Source organism: Sturnus vulgaris, chromosome Z (genome assembly GCF_052056855.1).
Source record: "Sturnus vulgaris isolate bStuVul1 chromosome Z, bStuVul1.hap1, whole genome shotgun sequence".
NCBI classification, from domain to species: Eukaryota; Metazoa; Chordata; class Aves; order Passeriformes; family Sturnidae; genus Sturnus; species Sturnus vulgaris.
The window spans coordinates 80,477,785-80,491,196 of record NC_142283.1 but is presented as its reverse complement, the minus strand read 5'-3'; the positions used below and the strand labels follow the sequence as shown (position 1 = coordinate 80,491,196).

Below are 13,412 nucleotides of genomic sequence, written 5' to 3'. Positions count from 1 at the left end.
TCTCGGGCCCATTCCCACCCAAGCCATTCCCCGTCCCGACGATCTAAGCCCAAAAGCCGCTCCTGCCCCGCACGCCGAGGGCAGCGGGCGGCGCTCTGACCCCGGGGCGGTGCCTCCACCGCTCTCCCCTCAGGCGGTCCCGCCCCCGGCGCGATTCCATTGGCTGATCCTCCCCGCCGCGCGCTCCCATTGGCCGCGCCGCCCGCCCGTCCGCCGCGGTTTGTTTGGTCGCGTGGACCTGTCAAGCCCGGCGGGGGGGGGGGAGGAGGGAGAGAGAGAGAGAGAGCGCGCGCGAGAGCGAGAGAAGGGTGGGGCGCCCCCCCCCGGCGGTCCCACGTGGCAGCGCCCGGCGCCCCGACGGGGCGGGCAGGACTCCCCCCCCCCCCCCCACGCCCCCCCCCCCCCCCACGCCGTCCCGTGTGGCCTCCGCCGGCGCGGGGCCAGCGACATCCGGGCCCTTCGCTCGCCACCGCCGCCGAGCCGCCCGCAGCCGCGGGCCAGCGCCGCCGGACGGGGCGGGCGGTGCCGCGCTCCCCGTCGCGGTGCTCTGTCCGTCGCCGATCCCCGCCGCTGCCCCCTCGAGGTGCGCGGAGCCGCCCCCGCCCCGCCCCGTCCCGTCGCGTCCCACGGCGGGGGCGATGCTCCCCCCGCTGCGCTGCCCGCGGATCCCTCCCTGCTGATTCGTTTTAGACGGTAAGTTCTGATTTTGTTTATTTTTAATCCCCCCCCGCCCCGTTTTGTTTGCTGTTTTTAAAATAACGCTCTGTTTTTCCTGCCTATCGGAATTCCCGGGTGGGAACTGCTGCCTTCACCGACGGGGGTGGAACGAGGGGTTCCCTCCGTGCCCAGCCCCGCCAGGACCCTCCTGCGGGGGGAGGCGGCGGCGGCAGCCCCCCCTCCTCCATCTGCCCTCCCCTCCCGTCCCTCCCTCCGTCCCTCCCGGTGCCCGGGGACCGTGCCCGTTCCTCCCGCTGGGTCCCCGAGCTGCGGCAGCATCACGCAGAGGCAGCGCTGCTGTCACCGGCGCTCCTGGCTCCCAGGTCGGATATTCCCCCCCGTTCTTCTTCTCTAACGGTCCTTACTTTTTATCGATTAATTGCTATCTATTCTCCCTTTTTTTTTTTTTTTGGCTGATTAATTACTATTAGTAATTTTTATTATTATCCCCTGGATCGTGGCAAAACTTTCGCCCGAGTTGCTGCTGCCTGCGGTGGAGCCGATGCGGTCCCGCTCCGCCGAGCGCTGCTCCCTGACGTTTAGGATCAACTTACAGGATCGGCTTTTCCTTCCAGCGGAGGACGGGATGCGCGGGGTGATCCCGTCCCGTCCCACCTCATCCCATCCTTTCTCCTCTGCACCTCCCGACGGCTCGGGATCCCCCCCATTGCTGGGAAAGCCCTCTGTGGGTTTTTAGCCCGGCTTTTTTTACCCAGATGCTGCCCGTGCCTGTGAGAATCGGGCTGTGGCTCCTGTCCAGGGTGGCACTTGGGGCGAGGCGCTGTCCCCGCTGATGCTGGAGATCCTCACGCTGTGTCACCGTGTCTTTTAGGTTTGCCTGGCGCAGGATCATCGCCCGGACAGCCCCGCATCCCGGCGGCAGCACGGAGCCTCGGCGATGCGGTACGTGTGCCGCTGCGGGCAGGAGTGGGGCTGCCCGGAGCAAGGGGCTGTGGGGGGAGGCTGTCTGTGTGCCCTGGGCTCTGGGGCTTAGGGACAGGTGGGCCTGCGGGAGAGTGTCCCCGGGATGGGCACAGCCCGGGTGTGGGGAGTGTGCGGCGAGCATCCCGGGGATGGATGGACATGGTGTGGGGCGAGCATCTCTGGGATGTGCTAAAGGCAGATTTGGGGAGTGTGGGCTGATCCTTTCTGGGATATGCTCAGTGCGGGGTGATCATCCCTGTGATGTGTCCGGTGTGGGGTGATGATCCCTGGGCTGTGCTCAGTCCCGGTGTGGGGAGTGTGGGGTGATTGTTTCTGGGATATGCTCAGTTGTGGGATGATGATCCCTGGGCTGTGCTCAGTGCGGGGTGATGGTCCCTAGACTGTGTTGGATCCCGGTGTGGGGAGTGTGGGGTGGTAATTTCTGGGATATGCTCGGTGTGGGGTGATGGTCCCTGGGCTGTTCTCTGTCCCGGTGTGGGGAGTGTGGGGTGATAATTTCTGGGATATGCTCGGTGTGGGGTGATGGTCCCTGGGCTGTTCTCTGTCCCGGTGTGGGGAGAGTGGGATGATAATTTCTGGGATATGCTCGGTGTGGGGTGATGGTCCCTAGGCTGTTCTCTGTCCCGGTGTGGGGAGTGTGGGGTGATAATTTCTGGGATATGCTCGGTGTGGGGTGATGGTCCCTGGGCTGTTCTCTGTCCCGGTGTGGGGAGTGTGGGGTGATAATTTCTGGGATATGCTCGGTGTGGGGTGATGGTCCCTGGGCTGTTCTCTGTCCCGGTGTGGGGAGTGTGGGGTGATAATTTCTGGGATATGCTCGGTGTGGGGTGATGGTCCCTGGGCTGTCCCTGGTGTGCTGTGAGCATCCCTGGGATGTGCTCACTCCTGTCAGGCGTGGGGTTAGCATCCCAGCTGGCGTGGGTGCTTTTCCACCTCCCTTGCCATGGCAGCAGCTGTGGAATCCCCAAATGTCCCCGCTGTCCCCTGGCTGCATGCTCTGTGCATCAGGAGAGGGAGCTCACACCAAACAGGCTAAACAGGAGGGGGACAGCGTCCCCAGCCTGTACGGGGTCCTGGGAGCCCCCTGACCCCAAAGGAGGGGAACCCCCTTCCTCTGAGCCCCCCCTTTCCACCAGCCCTCGCCACAGCTCTGGCGCTGAATTTCCTCCGAGCCCTCCTGCCCATATTGTGCTATTGATTGCTGAGCTGAACTTCCTCCCGAAATCATTAAAGCTTAAAAAATTGATGGCACAATAGAGCCCTTTATTAGCCACATAACTTTTCTTGCTTTCTTCCTTTCTTCTGGGTTTTTTTTTTTTTTTTTTTTTTAATCAACACAAAAGGGCAGAGCCTGAGCTCAGATTTGTGTCCTGTGTCCCTGTGAGAGCTGGGCAGCGTGCCCTCCTCCACCCCAGCTACCCATCAGCACAGCCGTGCCAGGCTATTTATTAGGAAAAATGGCATAGATGGAATCGATGTGTGCTGGTCTTTTTTCCTTCTGTCCTTTAATCCCAGCCTCCTCTCTTCACAGCGTACCGATAGGTCTATTTATTCGTGCTCTTGAAAATAAAAATATTTGAATAGGGATTGTAATATTTTATTCCCTGTCATGTCTATCCTTCGGTCTAATGACGGCTGAGTTCTTGCTTGGTATTAACTTACCATTTTAGTAACAGTTGAGTTTTCCTGAAGGAAATCCCTCTGGGCTGGCCATTACTGTGTCATTGTATAACACAGCAGAAAGATGGATTACCTGGATGGATCTCCTCCAGCGTGACTTCACCAAGTGACAGGCTTCAGCTAATTTATCCCTGCTCCCGTTGCAATTGTTGGGATGGGGTTTTATAGCTTCTAGGAAATATTTGCAGAGTCTCTGGGTGTGCAATTGTAAATAAAGGCACTGATTTGCCAGGTGGGACTGCTGGCAGCATTCTGCTTCATTGTGAAGCTCCTGGAGTCAAGTTAAGCCCTATGAGTCCTCCTTTAGCAGTGAAATACAAAGTTTTTACTTTTTCTGGTTATTCAGAGAGGTTTTAAGACGTGCTTGGGTGCATCTGAGTAGAGGCAAGAAAAAGAGGCAGAAAAAAAGTGCATTTATATGTGTGAATGTGTTCAGGTGTAAAATAAATCTCATGATTTTGAAGCCAATATAACATTTTGTTGAAGGATCTCTCAGCAATCCTGTGCTGGAGCAGGGATTGAAAGTCGTGTAGAGGGGACACTGCCTGGCTGCATGGCCTTGGGCCAGTCATTTATCTTCTCTGCTGCAGTGTCAGTATCTCAGGAGCATGGCTGCCTGTGCTGGCCCGTTTTCTGCTAGCCCTCAGTGCTGCATGCTGTCCCTCTCCTCCTCACCACAGCTTTCATGAGGCACCCTGTTACATTTAATGCACTGCATCAGGCTGGAGACTCCTGAGTGCAAAGGAACCCCCCAAAAAAATGCTCAGGAGTAATGGGTGCATCCCTCTGTGCTGCCCTCACGAAGAAATCAGATTTTTTCTGGTTAATGCCATCCACCCTGTGTGCCCCTAGTTTGTCATCCTTGCAGAATACAGCATGCTGCTGCTGAAAATGATGAGCTGATGTGGCTCAGAGGGGTTTGTGTTTGCAGATGACACTGAGCTGAGTGCGATTGACATGCCTGAGTGATGGGATGGCGTCCAGAGGGACCTGGACAAGCTCGAGAAGTGGGCCCAAGGGAACCTCAATCAGCAAGGCTGTCTTCAACTAGACCTGGTTGTTCCGAGCCCTGTCCAGGACACCTCCAGGGATCCAGGAGCAGCCACAGCTGCTCTGGGCAACCTCCCCACCCTCCCAGCCAGCAATTCCTTCCCAAGATCCCATCCAGCCCTGCCCTCTGGCACTGGAAGCCATTGCCTGTGTGCTGTCCCTGCCTGCCTTGTCCCCAGTCCCTCTGCAGCTCTCCTGGAGCCCCTTCAGGCCCTGGCAGGGGCTCTGAGCTCTCCCTGGAGCCTTCTCTTGTGCAGCTGAGCAGCCCCAGCTGTGCCAGGCTGGCTCCAGAGCAGAGGGGCTCCAGCCCTGCAGCATCTCCGTGGCCTCCTCTGGGCTGGCTCCAGCATCTCCATGTCCTTCATGTGCTGAGGATTCCCAAGCTTGACTCCAGGTGGAGTCTCACCAGAGAGGAGCAGATGCAATTACAGTGTATTGAAAAGGTGTGCCTGGACTGGGGCTTTGCAGTTACCAAAATCAGGTGCCTGAAGACAAATTTGGTATCTAAGTCTGTGTGAAGCCCTTCTCCTTCCTGGCTTGCCCAGGGCATCCCAGCCTCTGTCCCACTGCAGTGGCACATTCTCTTCAGCAGTGAGGACTTTCTGTTCTCTTCTCTTCTCTTCTCTTCTCTTGCCATGCTCCAGAAGCTTATACAATTTTTTGGCGCTTTTCCCCGAAGTCATTATTCTGGGTAACATGGCTTGTTTGTTTATGCTTTTTGGTTTTAATCATACTTCTTTCTTTTTTTTTTTATAATTTATTTATTGTGTCTGAAAAGCTTCAGGGCTTCCTTTCTACTCCCCCACTCCCAGATGGTCGCCTATTAAAAAAACAGGGAAACATTAGAATAAAAAAGGAAATAGTTTGGTTCTGTTATGAATGAACTTTGATTTTTCCAGACAGGGTATGGGAGAGAAAAAGAGGGGCAGAGAAGGAAGTGTCAGGTGTGTTTGGAGGGAAAAGTGTGTCGTGCCCTGTATTTTCAGCTCTGATGGGTTTGTGCCACTCATTTTACAGGACTCCTATGAAAAGCGATCTGGGTCTTGCTTTGCCTTTTATCTCACCATGACCAGCTCAAAGAACAACAGTCACTCTTCTCATTAATCTGCTTCATTTATTTAATGAGATATTAGTTCTCCATTTCTGTAACTGGGAGGTGCCTGTCTGGTTGGAAAGGCTTTGCATTGAGATTTTTGGAGGAACAAGGAGCAGGTGGGTGGTGAGTGGTGGTCCTTGTTGGGCTGCTGGCTCCCTCCCCAGCAGTTCTGCAGGACCAAAGGGAGTTGGTCCAAGAGCAGGGCTCAGAAGAAAGAAGTAAAAATGTGGGGTGGCACTGCCTTGCCCAGGTGGCAAGGACAACCAGGAGACCACTCTGTTGCTGTTGAGATGCTCTGGTGCAATTCCTAGGGAGTGAGACTGGGATACTGGCAGACCTTCATGGCTTGGAGGTCCCTCCCACTCTGGTGACACTTTGTGTGGCTGGGGGTAGCAGCAGCTTGGTGGATGTCCACATGCAGGTGTTTCACGGGATGAACATCTGGCACAGGCACGGGAGGTGGCACAGTGGCTGGCATGAGCTGGCCCACATCCCCAGGGGTGGACCACGTCAGCCTGCTTCTGGACATTGTGTTGGCATCCTCGGGGACAGTGCAGGGCCACACCTTGCCAGGCCAGAGCTGGGGTGTTGCAAATCCAGCCACTGCACTGCTCCCCAGCAGTGCTGCCTCAGGGTGCTTCTGGAGCAGAGAAGGGCTGTGGGCTGAAAGCATCTCATCCTACTGGTCCATACAAACCAGCACTGGGGCGTGTGTTTATTGCTCCTGTAGGAAAGCAGGTCTCCAGGGCAGCTAGGGAGGCTGTCACATAGCCGAGACAAACCACAGGGACAAGATGAAGTGGCCTCAAGTTGCACCAGGGCAGTTTATATTCTATATTTGTGAAAATTTCTTCATGGAAAGTGTTGGCAAATGTTGCCCAAGGCAGTGGTGAAGTCCTCATGCCTGGAGGGATTTAGAAGCCATGTGGATATGGCACCTGGAGACAGGTGGGTTAGTGTTGGGCTTGCTAGTGCTGGGGGAGTGGCAGGACTCAATTTTAGAGAGCTTTTCCAGCCTTAACAATTCTGTGGTTCTTTGATCTGAGACTTTGCAGAGGCCTGAGCTGCTGGCATGTAGTTCCTCGTGGTCTGGGTGTTTTGGGGGCACACATACCTGCACACGCCTTGGAAAGGTCTGTCTGAGACCTCATGTGATGCCATAGATGGGGCTTCTGTGCCTCTTCTGGTTAAACACTTAGAGGGGTGCTCTGTGCATCAGAGTTTGGTTTGCTTTGCTGGGATTTTCCTTGGGATTTGGGGAGATTCTCTGTCTTTACAGCCATTCCCCACCAACACCAGCCAAGATTCTTCCTGTTCTCCTGTGTGATCTGTAGAGCTGCTCTTTGTCTCCTGCTGCTGTTGTCAGGCTGCATATTGATGGCATGGCCTCAGTCATGGTTGGCACCTGAATGAATTACAGCAATACAAATAAATAAGGGAAGAAATAGTATTTGCGAGAGCAATGGGTTGAAGATCTAACGTTTATGCAGCACAATTCATCAGAAATGACACACAAATGCTCTGTAAACTCTCACACGCACATAAAACGCTGCTCCCAGGCTTCAGGGTAGTGTCAGCTGTTTAATAACAAAGCTGCACCATGGTTCAGGACCCTAAATGCAAAATTAGTTCTTCTGCTTGTAGCTGCAGGGAAAATTTGGGTCTACAAATGGCATGAACCCTATTGGAAACTATTGGACACCCCTATGAACATAATGTGGACATTTTATTTATGTCTTTCCATGGGTAAAATCAGCAGCTCTATGGCTTATCTGAAAGTTGCCTTTGCTAGCCAAGAGACATGGGCTCCTTTGGGTTGTGGGGTGCAGGATGCTCTAGAAGGTTATAGAATGGTTTGGGCTGGAAGGGGCCTTAAAACTCATCCAGTGCCCCCCCTGCCATAGGCAAGAACACCTTCCACTATCCCAGGCTGCTCCAAGCCCTGTCCAGCCTGGCCTTGGACACTGCCAGGGATCCAGGGACAGCCACAGCTGCTCTGGGCACCCTGTGCCAGGGCCTGCCCACCCTCCCAGCCAGCAATTCCTTCCCAAGATCCCATCCAGCCCTGCCCTCTGGCACTGGAAGCCATTGCCTGTGTGCTGTCCCTGCCTGCCTTGTCCCCAGTCCCTCTGCAGCTCTCCTGGAGCCCCTTCAGGCCCTGGCAGGGGCTCTGAGCTCTCCCTGGAGCCTTCTCTTGTGCAGGTGAGCAGCCCCAGCTGTGCCAGGCTGGCTCCAGAGCAGAGGGGCTCCAGCCCTGCAGCATCTCCGTGGCCTCCTCTGGGCTGGCTCCAGCATTTCCGTGTCCTTCATGTGTTGGGGACCCCAGTGCTGGGGACAGCTCTGCAGGTGAGGTATTACCTGGGCAAATTAGAAAGGGCAGAATTTTCTCCCTTGACCTGCCAGCCAAGCCCTCAGTAGCCTTATGAGTTACTGATTTGCTGAGAAAAGTGGAGCCTCTCAACCTGCTGCTGCTGCTGCTGCTTTTTGCAGACTTTCTGCTAGTGGGTACAACACCTACAAGCCTGAAAGGTGGCCTTTGTCCTGTGGGACCTCTTGGACCCTGTTCCCGGTGGCAGGAACCTTTCCAGGGCTGTGGGAGACCTCTCATTGCATCATGTTTAACAACACACATCAGAGGAGGAGGTGGGGAGGGAGGAGAAAAGTTTACTTCTTGTCCCCCCTTTTTTTCCCCATTTTAATAAACAAACCCTATTTTTACATATTTGTTTGCTCCAGCCTTCTCCTTTCTCCAGGCTTTGTCTAGCCTGAGACCTGAAGATTTGCATGCTTGATCAAATCTGATGGCAGTAACCAAATCAGCATTAGCAAATGTATGAACCTCAAGCTAACTGGCAGGAGATGAACTTCATGAGTGCCACGGAGATGAGCCCTTCTGTGGAGCCTGTTGTGCCTTGGCACAGGGGCACGAGTCAGAAGCCACTGGCAAGTTTGAAATATGGATCCCTTTGGGGCCTTTGTTTTAGGTTTCCTTGCTCTGTGGTGAGCGTGCGATCAAAGTGGAGCCGAGACAAGGGTGGGCAGGAGCATGGTGACCTCAGCCAGCTCAGCAGGGAGCTCCAGGTTGAAGCCCAGAAGATGTGAGAGAACATATTTGGAGTATTCACTGTCACTTCTGAGCATCTTGATTATGAATTAAACAGGGGAGAAGAGAAGCCATGAGTATTGGTAGTCGCTGAGGTTGCTCAGTGGGGATTTGTGGCCAGCCTGGCCTTAGTGAACTGTCCTCTTCTTTTGGATGTTTCCACTTTAGAGTTTCTTTTTGGAGCTGGAATTCCGTACTCTCCAACCCAAAGGCACCAGGCATTTGGGCTGTCCTGTGCAGGGCCAGGAGCTGGGCTTTGAATGGTCCTTGTGGGTGTTTCCAGGTCAGGGTATTTATTCTGTTCTTCTATGACTGGTGCAGAGCTGGTGCTGGCTGGCGCCCTGGATTAATTAAATTAATGTCTGATATGCAGTTGTTTGTTTTCCCCACAAGAAGATAAACACTTCTTGGTCAGCCTGATCAGAAGCACAGAGTTGCCATGTGAATTGTAAGCAGGACACAAGCAGCAGGGTTTCTTTTAACTGTTTCAAACTATTAGGCTGTAAAATGAGTCGTTTCGTAACATGTAATTAACACTGTGATGCATTCATTTCCCGTGTTCAGGTTTTTAAGGTTAAAATGACCCAGGATGGACAGGCTTCACTAAACAAACATTGACATGTAAATTAATGGTATCAGGTTAGAAATGACCCATTTTAGGGTTCCTCTTCAAAACATGAAATAGAGCTTTAACTTAAGTTTTTTTGTTGCTGAAGCAACTTGAGTATCCCATTTAAGCAGATTTGTCTATACATGTGCATAGAGACTCCTGCAGCACAGTCTCTGTTATGTTTTGATGCCTTTTTAAATGTCTTCTATGGAATGATTTAAGTTGGGAGGGTTCTTAAAGCTCATCCAGGACACATTCCACTATCCCAGGTTGGTCCAAGCCGTGTCCAACCTGGTCTTGGACACTTCCAAGGATGGGGCAGCCACAGCTGCTCTGGGAAACCTGTGCCAGGGCCTCACCACTCTCAAAGGGGAGGATTTCATCTAATCTAAATTTAAAACCCTGAATTTAAAACGCTTCTCCCTTATCCTATCACTACATGCCCCATGTAAAAAGTCCCTTTCCATCTTTTTTATAAGCTCCCTTTAAATACTGAAAGGAACATATCTGTGGGTCTTTAGGAGGAACAGAGAAGCAGATCGTTTTACCTCCTCTAAAACAGTCTAAAAATGGGGTGCTGTGTGTAGAATAGCTGAAAGTAGTGATTTTTTTTTTTGGGTCACCTCGATTGGGAGCCTGGTATGCCTGAAAACTATAAAATAAAAAGTGCTCCAAATTTTCCACAACTGCAATTCTCCCATGTTATTTTCACATGTTGCAACAATATGTACTTTAAAGGCACCATTTTAGTAAAGCTTAGCATTGCCTCTCCTTCGTTTTAGACTTGCATAGTTGTGCAAGAGATAATTGCCTGTTTGGGAGACAAAAAAGCTAATTTTGCCTCAGGCCCTGTGCTTTTTCTTAACAAAGTTGGTCCTTGTTGGGAAGCAGCTTGCAAGTGGTGAGTGTGTGGATGAGTCTGGAGGGGCACAAATGGGCGGATGATGTGCAGGTGTGGTTTAAAAAAAAAAAACCAAAACGCCAAACCATTTTTCTGCCACACTGAACACCTTTTCCTCTCACTCACTGCCTCATCTGATGCTCCAGCCTGAGCTCCTGGGGATGGGAACATCTTTGGGGGTTTTGGCACCCACCCTGGTGGGTTCTGCATGGGGTGTGCACCCTCGGTGTATTTGCAGTTGTGGGTTTGCATCTCTTTTGCTCTTGTGCTATTTTTATTGGTATTAGGGGGTGTTTTTAAGTGGTTTCCAATATGCAGACGTTCAGACAGTGTGCCCTGAGGCTGATGGCTCCTTTCAGTGCTTCCCCAGGGCTTCCTGCACCTCACTGGCCCTGGAGCTGGTGGTGGCTGGGCTGGTTAAGGAGTGTCTTGGTGACTCATGTCCTGGGGACACCCAGGTGATTGAGGTGACCCAGAGGGGTAAATCTTCCCTCTCTTTGCAATGCTTCATGCTCGGGGTTGTCCTCTCCTGCTCTCCCATCTCAGGTGTCTCCATCACTCTGCCCTTGTGCTGTGGGTCTTCCTCAGAGTCCATCGCAGGGTGATGCTTTCCCCACCTTCCCATGGGCTCTCCTCCTCCCTCCCCAGAGGCAGAACTCACTGTCCAGCCCCGTCCAGGTCGGGTCCTTCATCAGCTGAGCGAGAGGAGCCTCTGCTGCAGCCATGGCAGGTTGGCTGATGAGCCACACCTGTAGGTTATCAATGGTAATTAATTAAGAAAGTAACAAGTATCTGCATGGGGCAGCTTTTCTCTATGGGTGAAGGATGGGTGGTGATGAGGAGACTGTGGTAGGTGGCTGCTGTATGGTTGGGCTTGGGAAGGGGCTGTTTCTGGATGCTGTTTCTGGATGCTGTTTTCCGGAGGGACAGTGGTCAGGTTTTGCTCTTCCTCGGAGCTGGAGGTGCTCGAGATGAGTCTTCATGGAGAGCAAAAGGAGAAGAGAATCCTCCTCAGCCCAGACTGAGCACTGCACAGCCCCATGAGGGAGGTTTGCAGCCCTTCTTGTTCAAGATTGGATCCGTGTAGAAGTGGCAGATCTTGAGTTTTTACTTGGGGTGCTCCTCACGGAGGTGTAGTCAGCAAGGTAACCTCGTGCTGGCTGGTGTGATGCAGCTGAGAAACCTGCACCATTTCTGGCCCTCTTCTACCTCTAGTTTTTGTTTGCAAAAGGACTGTAGCTCACTGAGGCTCACTCAGACCTGACAAGGCACCAAAATCCCCAAGCCACGTCCTTGCTCCCTGCCCATCCTCCTCCTGGCTGGTGGCAGTGGTGGGATGGCACATTAACCCTACAAAAATTAATTTAATGGGAAAAAGCCAGTTCTATCAACCAACTCACTGCCCAGCTTTGCAAGGCCCACTGTCCTCCACCTGATATTAAACTAATGATAGGGGTGAAGAACTGGTTTGCTTTTATTGTTTTGACTTTAAAGTTTGGAAATTGTTAATTGAAAGAGGAATAAAAGGAGAAGCACTGGGTTTTCCTTGAAGAGGAAAAATATGACCTGGATATGTCTGCTGCAATTGATTATTTTGGTTTGTTTTTTTTTTTTTTCCTTGCATCTTCTAGCACTGAGGGCCCCAGGCAGCTGTGGGATGGACAGAAGGTTTTATAGCTCATGTAGTCAAAGAAGTCCTGGTGTCTGTAAGAGTGAGAACTGGGCTGGAGGGCTGCTGTGATGATTTGTACCAGCTGAAGGCTGGAGGGAACCTCATGGGCAGGGACACCTTCCACTGTTCCAGGCTGCTCCAAGCCCTGTCCAGCCTGGCCTTGGACACTGCCAGGGATCCAGGGGCAGCCACAGCTGCTCTGGGCACCCTGTGCCAGGGCCTGCCCACCCTCACAGGGAGGAATTTCTTCCTAGTATTGACCTGTTGAAGTGCTGATATGATGCAGGAGGAGAACTTGTGTCTGTGGACAGTTGTTTAGTTTGGGTTCCTCTGGGGTTTTTGTTTTTAATGAGATGCACCATCAGTATGCGTATAATAGAGATTTTGGTTCCTTTCAGGGTGAGCTTTTTAGTTTATAGGAAAATGGATTTGTACCTTGTTTGTTTTCATTATGCTTGAAGTGAGGAGTGAGAGGTGGTCCAGATACAGGGGGAGTTTTGACTGAGTATTGAAGTGCCAGTTCTGGTCCTTTTACAAGGGATGACAAAATAGGCGAGATACCAAAACACCGGGAAAAAGAGAAGAGATTGAGAAAAAAACTCGTGATATGGTGGGTTGAAGCTTCAGAAGTTGTTTGGGCATTTGGGAGACGGTTCATTCGCTGCAGGTGAAGGATCTGACCCTAGGATAAGCCTCAGTTGTATGCAAGAAGGAGACAAGCCCTTGGGGACAGGATTAGCCCAGTGATGGGCACTGGGGAAATCCCACAGCTGTTCTGAAGGAGAGACCACTGATGCAGGAGAGGTGAGAGTGGAGAGGTTGGAAAACACCCAAGTTTTGAGCTTAACCTTGGAAAAACGAGGCAGAAAAGCTTTTAAGTCTTGATTTTTTCCAGAGAGTGCAGGCAGGACGCTGCTGGAGTCACAGCCCTTTGGGAGACAGGGTTTGAGGAGGCCACCAGTGTGTGCTGGGGACACTGCCTGTCCCCCACTGCCCATGGCAGCTCACGGTGGGAGCAGCAGAGCGGGGTGTTCCTGCACCTGGGCTCTGCTGCCCAGCCAGACCCAGCAGTGGGTGGCCTGGTGGCCGTGATTCCCAATAAAAAAGCGTGGAGAAAGCTGAGGAGCATGAAGGTATAAGCCTGATGCTAAAGCAAGCCAGACGCTGCTGGGATCACGATCCACGGTCCAGTGGAGCGAGGATGTGGAGGCAGTCACCTGTAGCCTGCCTGGGGGTGGCAGGGAGGCGAGGGGAGGGAGAGCACAAGGCAGAATAATCCCTTTTTGGTTTTTCTTTCTTCCTCTGGAGCGTTTTGGTCTCGCCCCTGGACAAAAGCAGGATAGTGTGGTGTGTCATTTCCTCCTCGGCAGCCATTCAGCCTGGCACCATGTGGGCTCTGCCACCCCCTCCCCTGCCCCGGGCACAGATTGCTCCTTGTTCCAGTTGTCTGTACCACCCAGGGCTTCCTTTCCAAGTTTTCTCACACCCTTTTATAGCTGCGCAGAAGAAAGCTTTAAAGCCACACAAAGGAGGAACCAAGCAGGCAGGAGGGATATCTTTAAAAACCAGGCGTGTTTCTGTGCAGAGCCACGGTGGTGGAGAAAAGCTGGGTGAGCTGTGGCCATGCCTGGCATGAAG

The 13,412-nt window shown here is 52.8% G+C and overlaps 1 protein-coding gene across 1 annotated transcript in view; it reads left to right on the top strand.

The window, feature by feature from the left end:
* Positions 1-625: 625 nt before the first annotated feature.
* The window catches only part of ZBTB7C (zinc finger and BTB domain containing 7C), a 151,919-nt gene continuing 139,132 nt past the window's right edge, over positions 626-13,412 (top strand). Inside the window, exons 1-2 of the mRNA XM_014894877.2 lie at positions 626-693; positions 1,550-1,620. The gene's annotated coding sequence lies outside the window, so the exon portion shown is untranslated. The remainder of the gene's footprint in view (positions 694-1,549; positions 1,621-13,412) is intronic.